Raw genomic sequence first — 17568 nt, 5'->3', positions numbered from 1 at the left:
TTTTATAGCTAGGATGGACACACACATATACATAAACATGCACACACTGAGTTTCTGTATATAATCGGCTGCTTACTGATTGAGGAGTTCTCCATCTGGTGCTGTCCCTCTCACATCAGGCTACCATGCGATCATGCTACATGCTACACACAGGCTATCATGCTCTGTTTTGCATCCATTTCCAATGCAGACTTGTGTGTGACATAACAAGGTTTCCAAACTAGGTTCATCCATCAAACAATTCAGTGACTGTCCCTGCATTATATCACATAAGTTTGTGCTCTTTACAACAAACACATTCAGTGTCAGTTTTCCACTTGGCACACTTTCCACATCAGCACCAGATCACTGACGAACCCTTTTTCCTACCTTCCCACCTTTGCACTTGCAAAGCACTGCCAATTCCATCATTAAAATCATCTGATGATTTGCTGCTGAAATCATTTCCCAGATGTGGATAGTCTTTTTTCTTGATGTTCACACAGATATCTGGTTTCTCCACTGTCCATACTGACTTGAAGATAGCTCTTTTTCATCTGACTTAATCCAGGCTAACAAGTATCTTTACACTGGCTACGCGTGGTGATATGACTGATATTTTCAACTCATCCACCTGTAGCCTGAAACCATTGATGATGCTAACATTGGCATGGATTAAAAATATTACATCAAAATAAATTTTCACAGTTTTGGTTAAATATCAGAAATACAGGATAATGTTATTTACAGAACACATGAGTAAATTGCTGTTGTTATTCTACACTAAGATGTGTGTAAGTCTAGATAAGTCTTCTTGCTTTGTCTGTGTGTTAAACAGGTTGTGAACTGTTATAGTACACTGCTATTTGTGTTTTACTTAAAAAAAAAACACACACTGAAGTACAAAGTGGAAATTTCACATTATCTCTTGATCTGATGATGGCCTACATTTTGGACGTGTAAACTGTCACACTTCTGTTTCAGTCATCAAAACCACAGACTGACAATGAGCTATTGTGCTTTACACTCATCTACATCTGTGTCACATCCTCTCTGACCACAAGCTGGAATGTTTAGAAAAGCTATTTCATCTGAACACCCCCATCTCATTCAGGTGCGAGTTATTTTTCTTTAACGGCACTGAATGTTTCACTCGCTTACAGTTTTAAAGTACAATACTTAAATGAGTAACTTATTATTAATTAATCAGATGTTATTTAGTTCTTTTTATGTTTCCTGGCCATGAAAAGTTACATGTGTGTGTTCATACACTCAGTCTACTAGACTTGTTCTTTAGAACATTACTGAGCTGATTTTAATAGCAGTGCAGACATTTAAATGTTTCCATTTAAACCACTCCAGTGTAGCTTTAGTAGTACGTTTAGGGTCACTGTCCTGCTGGAACATAAACCTTCATCCCAGTCTCAGCCCTCTGGCCGACTCAAACAGGTTTTCCTCCAGAATTGCCCTGTATTTAGTGCCATCCATCTTTCCTCCAATCCTGACCAGCTTTCCTGTCCCTGCAGATAAAAAGATCCCCAAAGAATGATGCTGCCATCACCATGCTTCACTGTAGGAATGGTGTTCTCAGGGTGTTGGGTTTGCACCACACATGGCATTTCCCATGATGACCAAAAAGATCAATTTTAATCTCATTTGACCAGAGAATCTTCTTCCATGTGTTTACGGAGTCTGCCAAATGTTGTTGGGCAAACTCCAAATGTGTTTTCTTATTTTTGTCTTTAAGCAATTACTTTTTTTGGTCACTCTTCCATAAAGCCCACCTTTTGGTGAATTTTTTTTCCAAAAAATCCACCTTTTGGTGAAGTCGCTTCATCTCCACTGAAAAAATGAGAAAATCCAACTTTTAATTGAAATAAATTTATTCAGAGAAAGAGTAATCCTTCATCAAGAAATAATTATTTTCAACAAAACCACATGTGCCACTATTATTGGCACCCCTGCATTTATTAATACTTTTGTACACCCTCCCTTTGTCAGTAAAACAGCACGAGTCTCTCCTGTAACATTTTACATGGTTGAAGATACAGAGCAGGGCATCTGAGCCCATTCCACTTTACACAATCTCTCCAGATCATCCAGGGTCCTCGACCCTCTCTTGTGCTATCTCCTCTTCAGCTCAGCTCACAGGTTTTCACTGGGGTTCAGCTCAGGGGACTTTGATGGCCAGGGCAGAAGCTAGATTCTGTGCTCAGTGAACTATTGCTGCATTGATTTGGACATTGGATCATTGTCCTGCTAGAAGACCCAATGATGACCCAGTTTTAGTTTCCTGGCAGAGGAGCCAGATTCTGATTGAAAATGTCCTGGTGTTTCATGAAGTTCATGATGTCATGGACTCTAACAAGTTTCCAGGCCTTTGGAGGAAAAACAGCCCCAAAACATCACAGAACCTCCACCATATTTTACAGGTGGGATCGGGTTCTTTTCATTATAGCCATCGTTTTGTTTACACCAAACCCACCGTGAGTGTTTATTGCCAAAATCCTCAATTTTTGTTCTATCAGACCAGAGAACACGGTTCCAGTCAAAGTTGTAGTAGCAGCGTTTCACAAACTCCAGGTGCTTATGTTTTAACTGACAGAAAAGGCTTTTCTCTTGAACCTTCTAAATAATCTGTTGGCATGGAGTCTGATGGGGTTTTTGGAGACTCAGAAACCCCAAGATTTTACTTTTTCCTGTAATTCACCCCATCTGATGATAGTCTACATTGAGGACGTATGAGACTAACACTTCTGCTTCACACATCAAAACCACTGAGTAACATAATTTTTCATGTCCACTCTCACCACATCTCTTCAGCTACAGCATACTGTTTACTGTAATGTTCCCATAACTAACATTATTCACTTCTGTGTTCAAATTAAATCTTGAACTTCAGCAATAACCTACTGTTAAAATGGTATTTGCCAGCAGTTTTTAAACATGCTCCATGACATAAAATGTACCTGTAACTATAAACAGAAAAGACAAGTGTTGCCAAGCAAAACAAACCTTGCCCCGCAGCACTTATTTTAGTGCTTTTGAGACTGACTCACTTTTACAAGTCTGGCCTATTCACCTTACAAGGTGAATCCGAGACCTTCAGTTTGACATTTCAAGGTCACTCAGGGTCAGCGTTCATAGTGCTAAATGAAAGTCCATATGGGACTTCTTATATGTTGATAATGGTAAACACCTGGCTATCATGAGCCATTTTAAAGTTATAGCCCTTTGAAAACCCATGACCTTGAGTTTGACCTTTCAAGTTCACTCAAGGTCAAAGATCATGGTGCCAAATGAAAGCCCATATGGCACATCCTATTAGTTGATGATGGTAAATATCTGTCTATCAGCAACTGTTTTTGAGTTATAATGGAAAATGTTATTTTGACGGATGACCTTGACCCCCCCCAACATTTAACCCCCAACTGCTATGGAACCTGTCCAAGCTACCCTATCATGCAGCATATGGTTGGAAGCAGAATTGAAATATGCACATTTTGGTTTTGGTTTGAAGTAAAAATTATGAATTTGAAGAAAGTTATTGCAAAAAAAACTATTTTGACCTTTCCGGTGACCTTGACCTTGATCCGATTACCCCCAAAATTTAATCAGATAATGGACCATTGCCCACCTATCAGTGCAACTATCAAGATGCTACAACCCCGATTCCAAAAAAGTTGGGACAAAGTACAAATTGTAAATAAAAACGGAATGCAATGATGTGGAAGTTTCAAAATTCCATATTTTATTCAGAATAGAACATAGATGACATATCACATGTTTAAACTGAGAAAATGTATCATTTAAAGAGAAAAATTAGGTGATTTTAAATTTCATGACAACAACACATCTCAAAAAAGTTGGGACAAGGCCATGTTTACCACTGTGAGACATCCCCTTTTCTCTTTACAACAGTCTGTAAACGTCTGGGGACTGAGGAGACAAGTTGCTCAAGTTTAGGGATAGGAATGTTAACCCATTCTTGTCTAATGTAGGATTCTAGTTACTCAACTGTCTTAGGTCTTTTTTTGTCGTATCTTCCGTTTTATGATGCACCAAATGTTTTCTATGGGTGAAAGATCTGGACTGCGGGCTGGCCAGTTCAGTACCCGGACCCTTCTTCTACGCAGCCATGATGCTGTAATTGATACAGTATGTGGTTTGGCATTGTCATCTTGGAAAATGCAAGGTCTTCCCTGAAAGAGACGTCGTCTGGATGGGAGCATATGTTGCTCTAGAACCTGGATATACCTTTCAGCATTGATGGTGTCTTTCCAGATGTGTAAGCTGCCCATGCACTAATGCAACCCCATACCATCAGAGATGCAAGCTTCTGAACTGAGTGCTGATAACAACTTGGGTCGTCCTTCTCCTCTTTAGTCCGAATGACACGGCGTCCCTGATTTCCGTAAAGAATTTCAAATTTTGATTCATCTGACCACAGAACAGTTTTCCACTTTGCCAAAGTCCATTTTAAATGAGCCTTGGCCCACAGAAGACGTCTGCGCTTCTGGATCATGTTTAGATACGGCTTCTTCTTTGAACTATAGAGTTTTAGCTGGCAACGGCGGATGGCATGGTGAATTGTGTTCACAGATAATGTTCTCTGGAAATATTCCTGAGCCCATTTTGTGATTTCCAATACAGAAGCATGCCTGTATGTGATGCAGTGCCGTCTAAGGGCCCGAAGATCATGGGCACCCAGTATGGTTTTCCGGCCTTGACCCTTACACACAGAGATTCTTCCAGATTCTCTGAATCTTTTGATGATATTATGCACTGTAGATGATGATATGTTCAAACTCTTTGCAATTTTACACTGTCAAACTCCTTTCTGATATTGCTCCACTATTTCTCGGCGCAGAATTAGGGGGATTACTTCTGAGAGCCGCTGCCACTCCAAGATGCTCTTTTTATGCCCAGTCATGTGAATGACCTATTGCCAATTGACCTAATGAGTTGCAATTTGGTCCTCCAGCTGTTCCTTTTTTGTACCTTTAACTTTTCCAGCATATTATTGCACCTTTCCCAACTTTTTTGAGATGTGTTGCTGTCATGAAATTTCAAATGAGCCAATATTTGGCATGAAATTTCAAAATGTCTCACTTTCGACATTTGATATGTTGTCTATGTTCTTTTGTGAATACAATATCAGTTTTTGAGATTTGTAAATGATTGCATTCTGTTTTTATTTACAATTTGTACTTTGTCCCAACTTTTTTGGAATCGGGGTTGTAGATTGTTAAGAGACAGACACAGAAACAAACAGGCAAACAAACAAACCGCACTGATTACAATATGTCACCTTGCTTACTCTGTCGCATGTGAGGTAAACATATGAAGTGTTGTTCTTTAGTTATAAGAAAAATCATAATTGTTAGTTTATTGTGGTATAAAAGACATCAGCATCTTTTCCCATTAAGTGCGTTTCCAGGCTTCGGGCGCTTCTGTCTGGATAAGTTGAGAAATCTTTCCTCCAGCAGTTGCATGAAGTCCGATGTCTTCATCTTCATTCTCCATGCCTGTTGGGTGTCTATACCCAGCAGGGATTCTATCTTCATCCATATTGTCCTAGATATTCTTCTGTCAAACAGAATCTGCTTCTGAAATGCACTATTTTCCATTCTGCATCTGTGAGCAATTGACTTGAGATGTTGGAGGTAGCAGAAATCCCAGATTGGTAGAGTATGTGTTAGTTTAAGCAGTCGGGCATTAGAGATCTTGAAGCTCCAGTCTATTTCTCCTTCCACTTGAGTTCTTGGGTCAATATTTGGTTTTTGTTCTTTCTTGCTTAGAGCATTCTTACGTACATATCCTCCACGTAACATTTTCCGCAAGAAGCCATGCCATATTAACTCAATCTTCTTGAGCTCATTTTCAAACAGTTCCCACGCTTGAATGCTGTACAGAAGGTACGAGCGGACACATGTGGTGAGGAATTTTACTCTGGTTGTCACTCTGGTCTGTTAAGATGTGTTTTAACTCATTCAATTTCTGATAAGCAGCACCGATTCTTGTATAGAGGAATTGTGATGCATCTTCAGAGTTCATGGTGGTATATCCAAGGTACTTAAAACTACAAAAAAATTTTATCTTGTTGTTTCCAACAGATATTGTGCTTTCCTGGTCCTTGATTTCCTCATCTGCATTGAAAGCCATCATTTCAGTTTTATCATAGGATATCTGTAGCCAAAAACATGTGAAGGTATTATCATAAATCTGTAGAATATTCTGGGGTTCATCAATAGATTCAGTAATTATAGCCTGATCATCTGCATATAGCAGTTCACTGATTCTGTTTTCACCAACTGCCAGGGATTCACAAAGTTCTCTTGGAGATACTTCATTTGGGATGCAGTATTTGATCCTGAAACCTCAGGATGTGCTCTAACAACAAAATTATGTCAAACTACAAATGTTTTGACTATATCTAGTGTAAATTAGTGTTTTTTTTTTCAGAATTGAAAGGTGTGACTATTTTTAATTGATTTATTTACCCATGTGTCGTTTAACTAAAGAGAGTAACAGAATTACAGGAGTGATGAGAGAAATCACTGATCAGACTTTATTTCTCTGCAGGTGACAAGCAGATTCCAACAGATGAGGTTTACTGTCTTGCTCCAAATCCATGACTCAAGATTTCTCTCACACACACACACACACACACACACACACACACACACACACACGGCTTCATTACATTGTGAGGACCTTGACCTCTGAGTAGTTTGTGAGGACCACCACTTCCACTGTAGCTGGAATGGTGAAAAAAACAAACAAACCACCAAATCCATCACTAGGTGGGAGTAAAGAGTCAGAATATCAGAAAGCACATCGTAAAACAAAACATTTTTATGCTATACTTGTGAGGCCCGGCCCCTGTTTCCAAGAAGTTGTGGTTACTTTTTTTTTTTTTAAGCTCTTCTCATAGCATCTCATAGCACTTAACCAAAATCAACTCTGCATTTGTTGGTGTTTTTATGTATCTGTAACCAAGCACATATACACTGAAGTAATCACACACATACACTGATAAGTCTTATGCTGATATTATATTTTGATACAAACACAAGCATGCTGATCTTCAGTAAAGAGTAAATGAAGTTGATTATTTTATGAGTTAGCCAAGACCATTTTCTATCAGTAATGTTCACTCTGAATCAAGCAACTGTCCATGTATCACTCTGACTATGCGTTGTTCTGGTCCTGTATGTTGATGCATTACATTTCATCAAGTGACCCATTTCTTTCTAAATTGTGTATTGTTCATTCTGAATCATGTGAGTCCATGTACTGGAGATTTTCACATACTAATGCATTATAGTTTATCAAGTGTCGCAAGTCATTTTGAATCGTCTCTTGTTCGTGTGTTGTGTGAAACTCCACACCTGCATGATGTATCATTGTTTTTGATCCCATGTTGTGGTGGTCTGATGGCCAAAGCCAGTTTGAATCATGTACTGTGCACTCTACTTTTTAATCAAGTGTTGTGCTAGTTTTGCACCTGCAGCCTGGATCAGTCTTTATCTTATGCTGACCTGGCTCCAGCCATTTTGAATTGTACACTCTGAGTAGTGTTCAAGGTGTGTCACTTCTTATCATATGTTTTAACTCGTCCTGAATTGAGCATTCATGTCCTGGAAAGTTTGGCCCAGTTGATAGGAAATATGAGAAGCATGGGCTGTACTGCCCAATAGAAATGTTGATGAGGTATGATGTAACATGTTAACCAATGAGATTATTTGCATAAACTCTCATTTTGAAACTGCATAAAATAAGAACTTAGTGATTTTGAGTCAGAACACTCATTATTTATGATGTGTGCCTATTTGGAACACTATTTACAGGCAACATTTTCACTCTAAAACTCTTGTTTTTTAAGTGGGAATGAAATTCATTGACTCAAAATTACACTAATTTGACAATTTAAAGTAATTAGCCGTTAAACGTCAACCAGAATCAGAGTAACCCTTACAAAAAAGAAGTTTATTCAAGTGTGCTTCTACTATACTGTATGTCTTTTAAACTAAAAATAAGAGAGCATGCTTTCAGTTTACTTTTTATTTACTTATCAGAGATATACTTAATAAAGTTATACATAAGTATACTTGGCTTATACTGAAAAGTAGATAGAAACGTCTAAGTATATTAAGCTTATACTTAAGCTTTTGATCAAGATATACTTAACAAAAGTGTAATAAAGTATTCAAATATTTGTGCCTCATGTTTAAGTGTACTTGCCCTGTAGTTGTGTTTATCCTTTTGATAGGAGCCGATAAAATACTTCTTTTATTGCCATGTTTTTATACTTTGGCATTTAATACAATGTTGCTTTTCAATTTTGATTTTTAAAGAAAATTAATATGTTCTTAATCCTGCATATCTGTTGTTGTTTTGTGAATTCTTACCTTTATAACTTCGTTGTAACTTAAGGTACAAAACACTTAAGTTGTCTCCTGGTAGTGTGCATGAGGTAAGGGTTAGGGCTAGAAAACTAATAGTATACCTGGAAGGGTAATTGCAGTAAACTTCAAAACTAAAAAGTGGACTAAATGTATATAACCAGTAACTAATAGTATATTTCCAATATGCTATAAAGTATACTTTTAGAAACTAAAAAGTGGACTAGAAGTGTGTAACAAGTAAACTCTTAATATATTTCCAGTACACTTTGAAGTATGCTTTTGTACGGTAAACTAAAGAGTGGACTACAAGTATAGAACTAGTAAATTATTAGTATATAAGTTTACTTGTGGTATTCTTGCAGAACAAAATAAAAAATACTAGTTGTATACAGAGTTTACTTCTCTTAGACTTAAAGTATACTTTTTATAAACTAAAAGTGGACCAATTTAATCCCAAGAAATATTAGATTAGTTTACTTACAAATATACTGTAAGTACATTGATATCAGTATACTTGGTACACAAAAGTATACTTAAGGAAGTATAATTTAACTTAAGTATACTTAATAAAATGAACTTGAAGTATACGTTCTTTTTGATAAGGTGACTTTAACGTCGGCTCCACACAAATAAATGTTAATGTTAATAGCCCCCAAGTATAACTACGTTACCACTTGTTTATCGCAATGCATTATGGGGGATAGCCGGGTTAGCTTTAATTGATCAAGGCTAATAAACGTGTCCTGTAAACTGCATGTTGAAATTTGACTTTGCACTTAGCATCAACACAAAAGTCACACCAAATAAATTGCTTTTAATTAATTTGTAATTAGTTTGTCACCAAACATGTATCATAATTGTTCATTATTTTCCTTCATTGATCAATTTCTTACTTTCACATTTTAAAGAGTTCATGAGGTGAACTGATTACTCAGCACAATGATACCGGTTGGTGTGTGTTTGCTTTCAAGCCCCTTTAAATAAACCTCGCAAGACGAAGCTTTCTGAACAAACTTGTAGTCACCTTTTTCATCTACATCACAGAGCGTCCATGAACTTCGACAACATCGTTGGGAAGGAAGTCAGAGCTAATTTTAACTCTCTCTCTCTCTCTCTCTCTCTCTCTCTCTCTCTCTCTCTCTCTCTCTCTGCATTTGGTCTGAACACACCATCAAACTCCAAGATTTTCAATAAATTAGTTTTAAAAAATTCACATCAAGATTTCACTCATTTCTCCAATAAAATCTAAACTTCGGATGCTCTTCATTTTTTTCATTGTGAAGGTTATTTTAAAGGCCTACACCAGACGTTTGACCTTAACCTGTAAAATATTAGAAAAAATAGACAAATAAATGAATGGGATTAGGAAAAGGAAATAAGGCATTTAACTGTAAATAATTGACATGTAATGATTCTTGTTAAAACTTAAAAGTGTGAAAATCAGAAATTTAAGGGTAAGAATGGCATTACTGAGACAAGAATAACTAAGATAATCAGATGTTCATGGCTCACAGTGGGTTTATTCAACACAAACTTTTTCTTTGTTTCAGTTTCATCTTTAAACCTTCAATGGCTTCAAAATTCTGGTCTCCTGAAGTTCTGACCAATAAACCAGCACCACCATGCGTTATCACTGTTTGTTCCACTAGAGGGAGCTGTTCGCTTAGATGATGTTTATAAACCCAAGGCCATTTTTTTCGTGAAATATTTAAAGGAATAGAAAATGGAAAATAAATACATGCACGGGTTGGTAGCTTGTAATATTGAGAGCCTGTAAGAAAAGTTTCAGGCATGTTTGACCATTTATGAGAAAGTTGTGAGTGTTTTTGTATCGCTGCTCTAATGCCACCAGTAGGCCGCCATGCAGCCTGTTGGAAGGGCGATGCATGATGTCATTTGGGTGCAAGGCCGAGTGTATACTTCAGTACTGAAGGGGCAAAGCCAAAGATCTACTAAGGTGGCAAAGTCGATTTTTTTCACTATACATCTGAAATAGTGTATTAATGAGATGCAACCCTGACTTACGGACAAACCAGAACTCTTTACCTGTAAAACAAGGCTGAAACTATGCGTTATACTACTCGTTAGCATGCTTAGCATGTTCTTGACTCATTCATGAAAAACTTCATCAAGATGTCCTCAGGCTAGCCTACCGTAATTACCGTGGTAGACAGTCCAACCCCCGCAGCAACGCAGAAAGAGGGTAAACAAACACTGCTTTACTATACAGGATTCATGTGAACATTACAGCAGGATGTACTTGTACAGAAAAAGGTGGAAATATTGCTGGAAACACCCGAGCTGCTGGTATGGTATGGATTTATTTGGTAAAATTCATACATGTAAAAGATACACTATAAACAACACTGAGGACAACACAAAGTATAAAATGCACTTATTTCCAATGTGGTCCTCTTGATGACAGCAGGAAACAATAAAATATAAGAGGCAATAATAAATTTACAAAACTGTATAAACAATGATGAAAAAGTCATAAACAAAAAATATGCTAACTGTAATTATCACAGAGTCCAATTAGATTACAGAAATAGCACCAAAATGATTAAAACTTAGTTATATACAGGTACACATGATAATAAATCCTTTATTTTACCAGGAATGTCCCATTGAGATACATTCTTCCAGGGAGTCCTGGCCAAGGTGGCAGCAAATAAAAAGTTTCAATATACATAGACAACATACACATAGAACATACAATATTAACACACATAAGCACACAGGCATTCCAAAAAAAAATAAAATAAAATAAACACAGACTAAGCACATAGACATTCCAGATGTGAACATTCCAGATGTTATGGACAAGAAAAAATAAAAAATGAATTAAAGATATACGGATTAAAAATTATGAAAAACAATGGCACTGTTGTATGAGAACTGAGTTTAAAAGATTTTTTAAAACATTTAGGGAGGGAAGGGAGTCCAAATTTAAAGTATTTTGTAATGTATTCCACTCATGATAAAACTGGGTTTGGAATTTACTCCATAAAAACTGTTTCACCTGTTTCTTAAAATGATCATGTGTTTGACTAGATTGCAGTGACGGAGGTCGGATATTCCACAAACAAATTCCTGTAAATCTAAAAGAACTCTGAATGGTTTCCGTAAAATGTGACGTCACTTACAATACATGGCCGTATGCGACAAAATGGACCACAGCACCAGCGACATTTCTTCACTGGTTTCCTCAAGTATTTTGGACAATGACACGAATAGTGATGATGATCATGATAAACAAGCATTACCATATCAGTTGATTACACACAAGTGAACAATATTTATAGAGTTGTTTTAGTCAGTCACTACTGAGGCTTTTTTGACAACACTAAATCAAAGCAAGACACCCAACAAACATCAAGCTGCTTAGCTGCATCAGCAATTATTATGTTTATTCCCAGAGGAACTCAAAATAACATATCACGCTTAATAAAAAGTTAGGGGAGCCATAAAAAGTGTTTTCCTACCCTTTAAACTTCTCTTCTGCAGACTACTGACTGTGTTGTCTCATTTTTAGTTTAGTTTATTTGTCACATAAAATATAGATTACACATAAAGTATAAATTACAACAAAAAAATAAATATATACATGTGTGTAGCAAAAATAGGGAAAAAAAAGAAATAGATACAAACGTGACAGGAGAAGAAAACAGGGCGTAAGCCCCAATTGACATTCAACCCCCACAGATTACAAAAATATAAAAACTTATGACGCATTTAAGATAGTATAAAAAAAAAGGGAGAGAAAAAAAAAATAAAAATAAATATCATACGTTACGGAGGATGGTACAAAGCGAGTTTCTCAAAGAAGTGAACAGATATTTGTCTTTTGAAGGAGATTAGCGTGGGGGAGAATTTTATAGCAGATGGAAGGCTGTTCCATAATTTAACAGTTCTTGGAAAGTAAGAGTTCTGATAGTTTTCTTGTCCGCTTTTTGGCCGAAGATTGTGGGAACCGCATCTGGACTCAGCGCTGGCGTATACAGTATTCCTGTAATACGTAAACATCTGAGTTGTTTGAGTGAAACAATTTTTTTCAAAATGTTCTGAGCACACAAGCTGCGAATGTGCTGTTTTTGCAGCTGAAGGACCAGTCAGCCCGTGAGAGGTCTGTCCCTGTGTGGCAAATGGCATTTATCCATTACCTTCTTACCTTTTTGTCCTTTGAGACAAATGAGACAAAAATATTGTACTTGGTCATTCATTTATTGAGAAAAATGATCCAATATTATATATCTGTGAGTGGCAAAAGTATGTGAACCTTTGCTTTCAGTATCTGGTGTGACCCACTTGTGCAGCAATAATTGCAACTAAATGTTTCTGATAACTGTTGATCAGTCCTGCACACCGGCTTGGAGGAATTTTAGCCCATTCCTCCATACAGAACAGCTTCAACTCTGGGATGTTGGTGGGTTTCCTCACATGAACTGCTCGCTTCAGGTCCTTCCACAACATTTCGATTGGATTAAGGTCAGGGCTTTGACTTGGCTATTCCAAAACATTAAATTTATTCTTCTTTAACCATTCTTTGGGAGAACAACTTGTGTGCTTTGGGTCATTTTCTTGCTACATGACTCACCTTCTCTTGAGATTCAGTTCATGAACAGATGTCCTGACATTTTCCTTTAGAATTCGCTGGTATAATTAAGAATTAATTGTTCCATCAATGATGGCAAGCTGACCTGGCCCAGATGCAGCAAAACAGGCCTAAACCATGATACTACCACCACCATGTTTCACAGATGGGATAAGGTTCTTCTGCTGGAATGCAGCATTTTCCTTTCTCCAAACATAACGCTTCTCATTTAAACCAAAAAGTTCTATTTTGGTCTCATCCGTCCACAAAACATTTTTCCAATAGCCTTCTGTCTTGTTCATGTGATCTTTAGCAAACTGCAGATGAGCAGCAATGTTCTTGTTGGAGAGCAGTGGCTTTCTCCTTGCAACCCTGCCATGCACACCATTGTTATTCAGTGTTTTCTTGATGATGGACTCATGAACATTAATATTAGCCACTGTGAGAGAGGCCTTCAGTTGCTTAGAAGTTATCCTGGGGTCCTTTGTGACCTTGCTAACTATTACATGCCTTGCTCTTGGCGTGATCTTTGTTGGTCGACCACTCCTGGGGAGGGTAACAATGGTCTTGAATTTCCTCCATTTGTACACAATCTGTCTCACTGTGGATTGGTGGAGTCCAAACTCTTTAGAGATGGTTTTATAACCTTTTCCAGCCTGATGAGCATCAACAATGCTTTTTCTGAGGTCCTCAGAAATCTTATTTTCAATTAGTCACATGAATTGGTAGTTTATATCCTAATCTATCTTCATAACTGTATTTTAAAAATGGGTTTTCGTTTCCTTTAATTTTAGTGAAGGAGCTGGATCTGAAACTTCACTCTAATATATAAGGTGCTGTGATGGAAAAATATATTGATCTTAATATTAAAATTAAACCCTTCCTTCATATTGAGTGCTGGACTTTTCATCATGAATGAAATTCAAGACAGTGGGCTCCAAAATGCTGAGATCCAGAAATTATTTTGATCAGTGAAACCATCATGTGGATGAATTTACATTTTACTGCACCATATGGCTACAAATTAATACATTACACATTTTGTATACAGAAAAGTGTCATTAGTGTTTCTCTGACAAAATGCACATAATAGTTTCCACAAAATAAAAAGTGTTTCTTGAAGGTTATTGTTTCACTCTTTTACAAAACCTTTGCTGATTTTGTTCACACTCAGGTGTGTATGGTGATAAACAGAAGTCAAGTTAAGTTTATTCAAGACAGTGGGCTCTATAGCACTTTTAACATTCGACATTGTTGCAAAGCAGCTTTACAGAATTTGAATGACTTTAAACATGAGCTAATTTTATCCCTAATCTATCCCCAATGAGCAAGCCTGTGGCGATGGTGGCAAGGAAAAACTCCCTCAGACGACATGAGGAAGAAATCTTGAGAGGAACCAGATTCAAAAGGGAACCCATCCTCATTTAGGCAACAAGAGACAACATGACTATAACATTAACAGTTTTAACATGGAGTCAGTTTCGTTGATGTTATAAACTCTTCATTGATGGAAACTTGAGTGTAAAACTGTTCATGACAACTGCAGTCCTAAAGTTAGCAAGTCAACTGTAGTCCTCAGCCATAAAAGCATTACTGTAAGAGTCCAGAGCGTCCTCCAAGTGTGACTTTCAACTGTCCTCATGTGGACAGGAGCGATGCGATGAGACTCCAACCAGACACAGGGCACCAGGATGGATCAGGCAGGTCCGAGGAGCAGAAGAGGTTCAGCATCTCGATCTCAGGACTGACATGTAACTCAGAGGGACAGATGGGGGGGGGGGAGAGAAAACACAGGTTGTTAGGTATGCCCAATGTCACCTGAAGAACTAGGAACAGTAAACATTTTGCGCTGAGTACGAGCAGGGACTCTAGCAAAACTATGACAGCATAACTAAAAGGGGAGAGCCAGAAGGTAACACAGGCATGAGGGAGCCCCGGGTCATACCAAAACACTATGTCTGAGGATCCTCCAGATCTACACCTTTACTTCATGAACACCATTAACAAAAGGCTTGACTAAACAGATATGTTTTCAGCCGAGACTTAAATGCTGAGACCATGTCTGATTCCCAAACACTACTTGGATGGCTGTTCCATAACTGTGGGGCTTTGTAAGAAAAGGACTCAGCTGTGAATTAAAACACCAAGTGTGTTCATAGGATTTACACTGAGCCACACCCACAAAACTCCAGAAAATCCAAAATGACAAATTCAATTCAATTCAATTCTGTTTATTCGCCAGACACATGTCCAAATCCACACAAAACAGTACAAATACACATCAAAACAAACCAGGACAGTCAGACAAAAACAACACAAAAAAGAACAAAATAAAAATTAAAATATATACAAACATTTTGTCCAGTGCACTCTCAACCTGGATGTATACCTTGTGCTACTCACAGTTGGATTTGAGAGTGCCACCATGATGTTGTTGGAAGAATCATCCAGGCGTTGTGTAAACTTATACATTAAGTTTCTTTAAAGTGCATGAAGTGTACTAACTCCTGCAGATACAAACATCTGGCTAGCACTCCCTCCTCTGGGAACCTTAAGTAAAATTCTTAAGGCATCATTGTATGCTACTTGTAATTTTTGCATACTGGACTTTTTATAAGAAGACCAGAGGTGTGCAGTGTAGAGTGGTGTGCAGTACACCTTGAACAGAGCCACTTTGACTTCAGTGGAGCAAAATGTAAATTTACGGGCTATAGTGTTTGCCTGTGCGTATAACTTACAACACTGTCTATATATGTCATCATCATCATTCATATCATCTGTAATACAGTGACCTAGATATTTTATCTTTTTGCAAACCTCAAGAGAATTATTAGACAGTCTAAACTCAGGGAATTTGAGGCTTTTATCCTGTTTAATTCGACATATTAGAACAGCGCTTTTGCTGGAATGATACTTTATGTCAAATTGTAAACCATAGTCAGTACATACATTAAGAAGCTGTTGCAGCCATGCACTTCTTGGACTAAAGGTCACAAAGTCATCTGCATACTTAAGATGATTGACCAGTACACCACCAATCAAACACCCTGTGTTACAGCCATTCAATCGTCTGGACAGCTCGTCCATATAAAAATTAAATAAAACAGGGGACAAAATACCACCCTGTCTAACCCCATTTGTCACACTAAAAGGGTCAGATATACTACTCCCCCACTTGATGTGCATTTTCTGGTGTGCATACCAATAGGCAAGTACCCTTATAATGTATTCAGGCACCCCTCCTTGCTTTAATTTAATAAATAGCTTTTTGTGACTCACGCGATCAAACGCCTTGGAAGCATCTATAAAACACATTAAAACAGTTGAATTTTTAGATTTATACAAGTTCACTATCTCTTTTAGAGCATAAATACACATACCGTATCTGTGCCATGCTTTGGCTTGAACCCAAACTGATTGTCAAGGGAAGAGACATACACATTCAGTCTATCAAGGAGGATTCTTTTCATCACCTTTGACAATATACTGGCCAGCGCAATAGGTCGATAATTGTCCAGGCAACCGACCTTTCCAGTTTTGTCCTTGATGACCGGTACAAGCAGAATGGATAGCATAGAATCTGGCAATATGCCATGTATCATCAGTCCAGTAAAGTTAATTGCAAGAAGAAGAGAACGCCTCTGACTGGCGTGCTTCAGGTGTTCCGCACTTATAAAGTCCATGCCACATGCTTTACTGTTGGGTAATTTCTGTATAGCCTCATACACCTCGTGTGACAGTATTGTTATTGATTCATCATGGGTCACAGAATCCTCCACATACGGGTCATATTGTAAACAGTTAAAAAGAGAACTAAAATGTTTTCTCCATAGTTCAGCAATATTATCTTCACCAGAGACTCCCTCAATAGTACAAGGAAGGGAAGATTTACAGTTATTGAGGGACCTCACCTCTTTCCAAAAGTCATTAATATTGTTACCCATCATTTTACTAGCCATAGAGTCAGCCCTCATGGCTTGCTCATTTCTAGAGATAAAACGAACAGCACACTTATATCTGTCATTAGCCAACTTTTTACTCTCAAGCTCTGGGCCCTGTCTAGGTTTCCCAGCCAGGACCCAGAGCTTGTATGTTTCCCGGGCTTCTGCATGATATGAAGCCACATGTTCATGCCATCCAGGTCTTATGTTATTTACCCTAATTCTCTTGTTTTTAGCAAACGGTTTTCCACCCTCATACAGAGCAGCCACTACAGCATCATACATGGCACATAGGTCAATCTTGTGTTCCTCATTTTGACAGTGAACGTCCTTACACAAAATGGCTTCTCTGGGAAGATAAGCATTATTCAGGTATAGGTCTGTGTTAGTATAATATGTTACTAAAGGCCAATTTATACTGACAACCCAGTCCTCGCAGATGGCCTCGCAGATAGCGTCTGCGAAGCCTTCCCCCCTTCGCAGATGCTCTGAGCACACCCTACGCGCACCTCCCAAAAATTGTGACCACCGCAGACAGCGTCACAGACAATAGGGCTCTGATTGGTCCACTCTACATCCGCTGTACACGCACTTCCGCTTCCTTACTTTCCCGGTTTGGTTTGTTTTCACGACCAGCATTTTT

Source organism: Neoarius graeffei, chromosome 2 (assembly GCF_027579695.1).
Source record: "Neoarius graeffei isolate fNeoGra1 chromosome 2, fNeoGra1.pri, whole genome shotgun sequence".
NCBI lineage: Eukaryota > Metazoa > Chordata > Actinopteri > Siluriformes > Ariidae > Neoarius > Neoarius graeffei.
Note: the sequence above shows the minus strand (reverse complement) of the source record.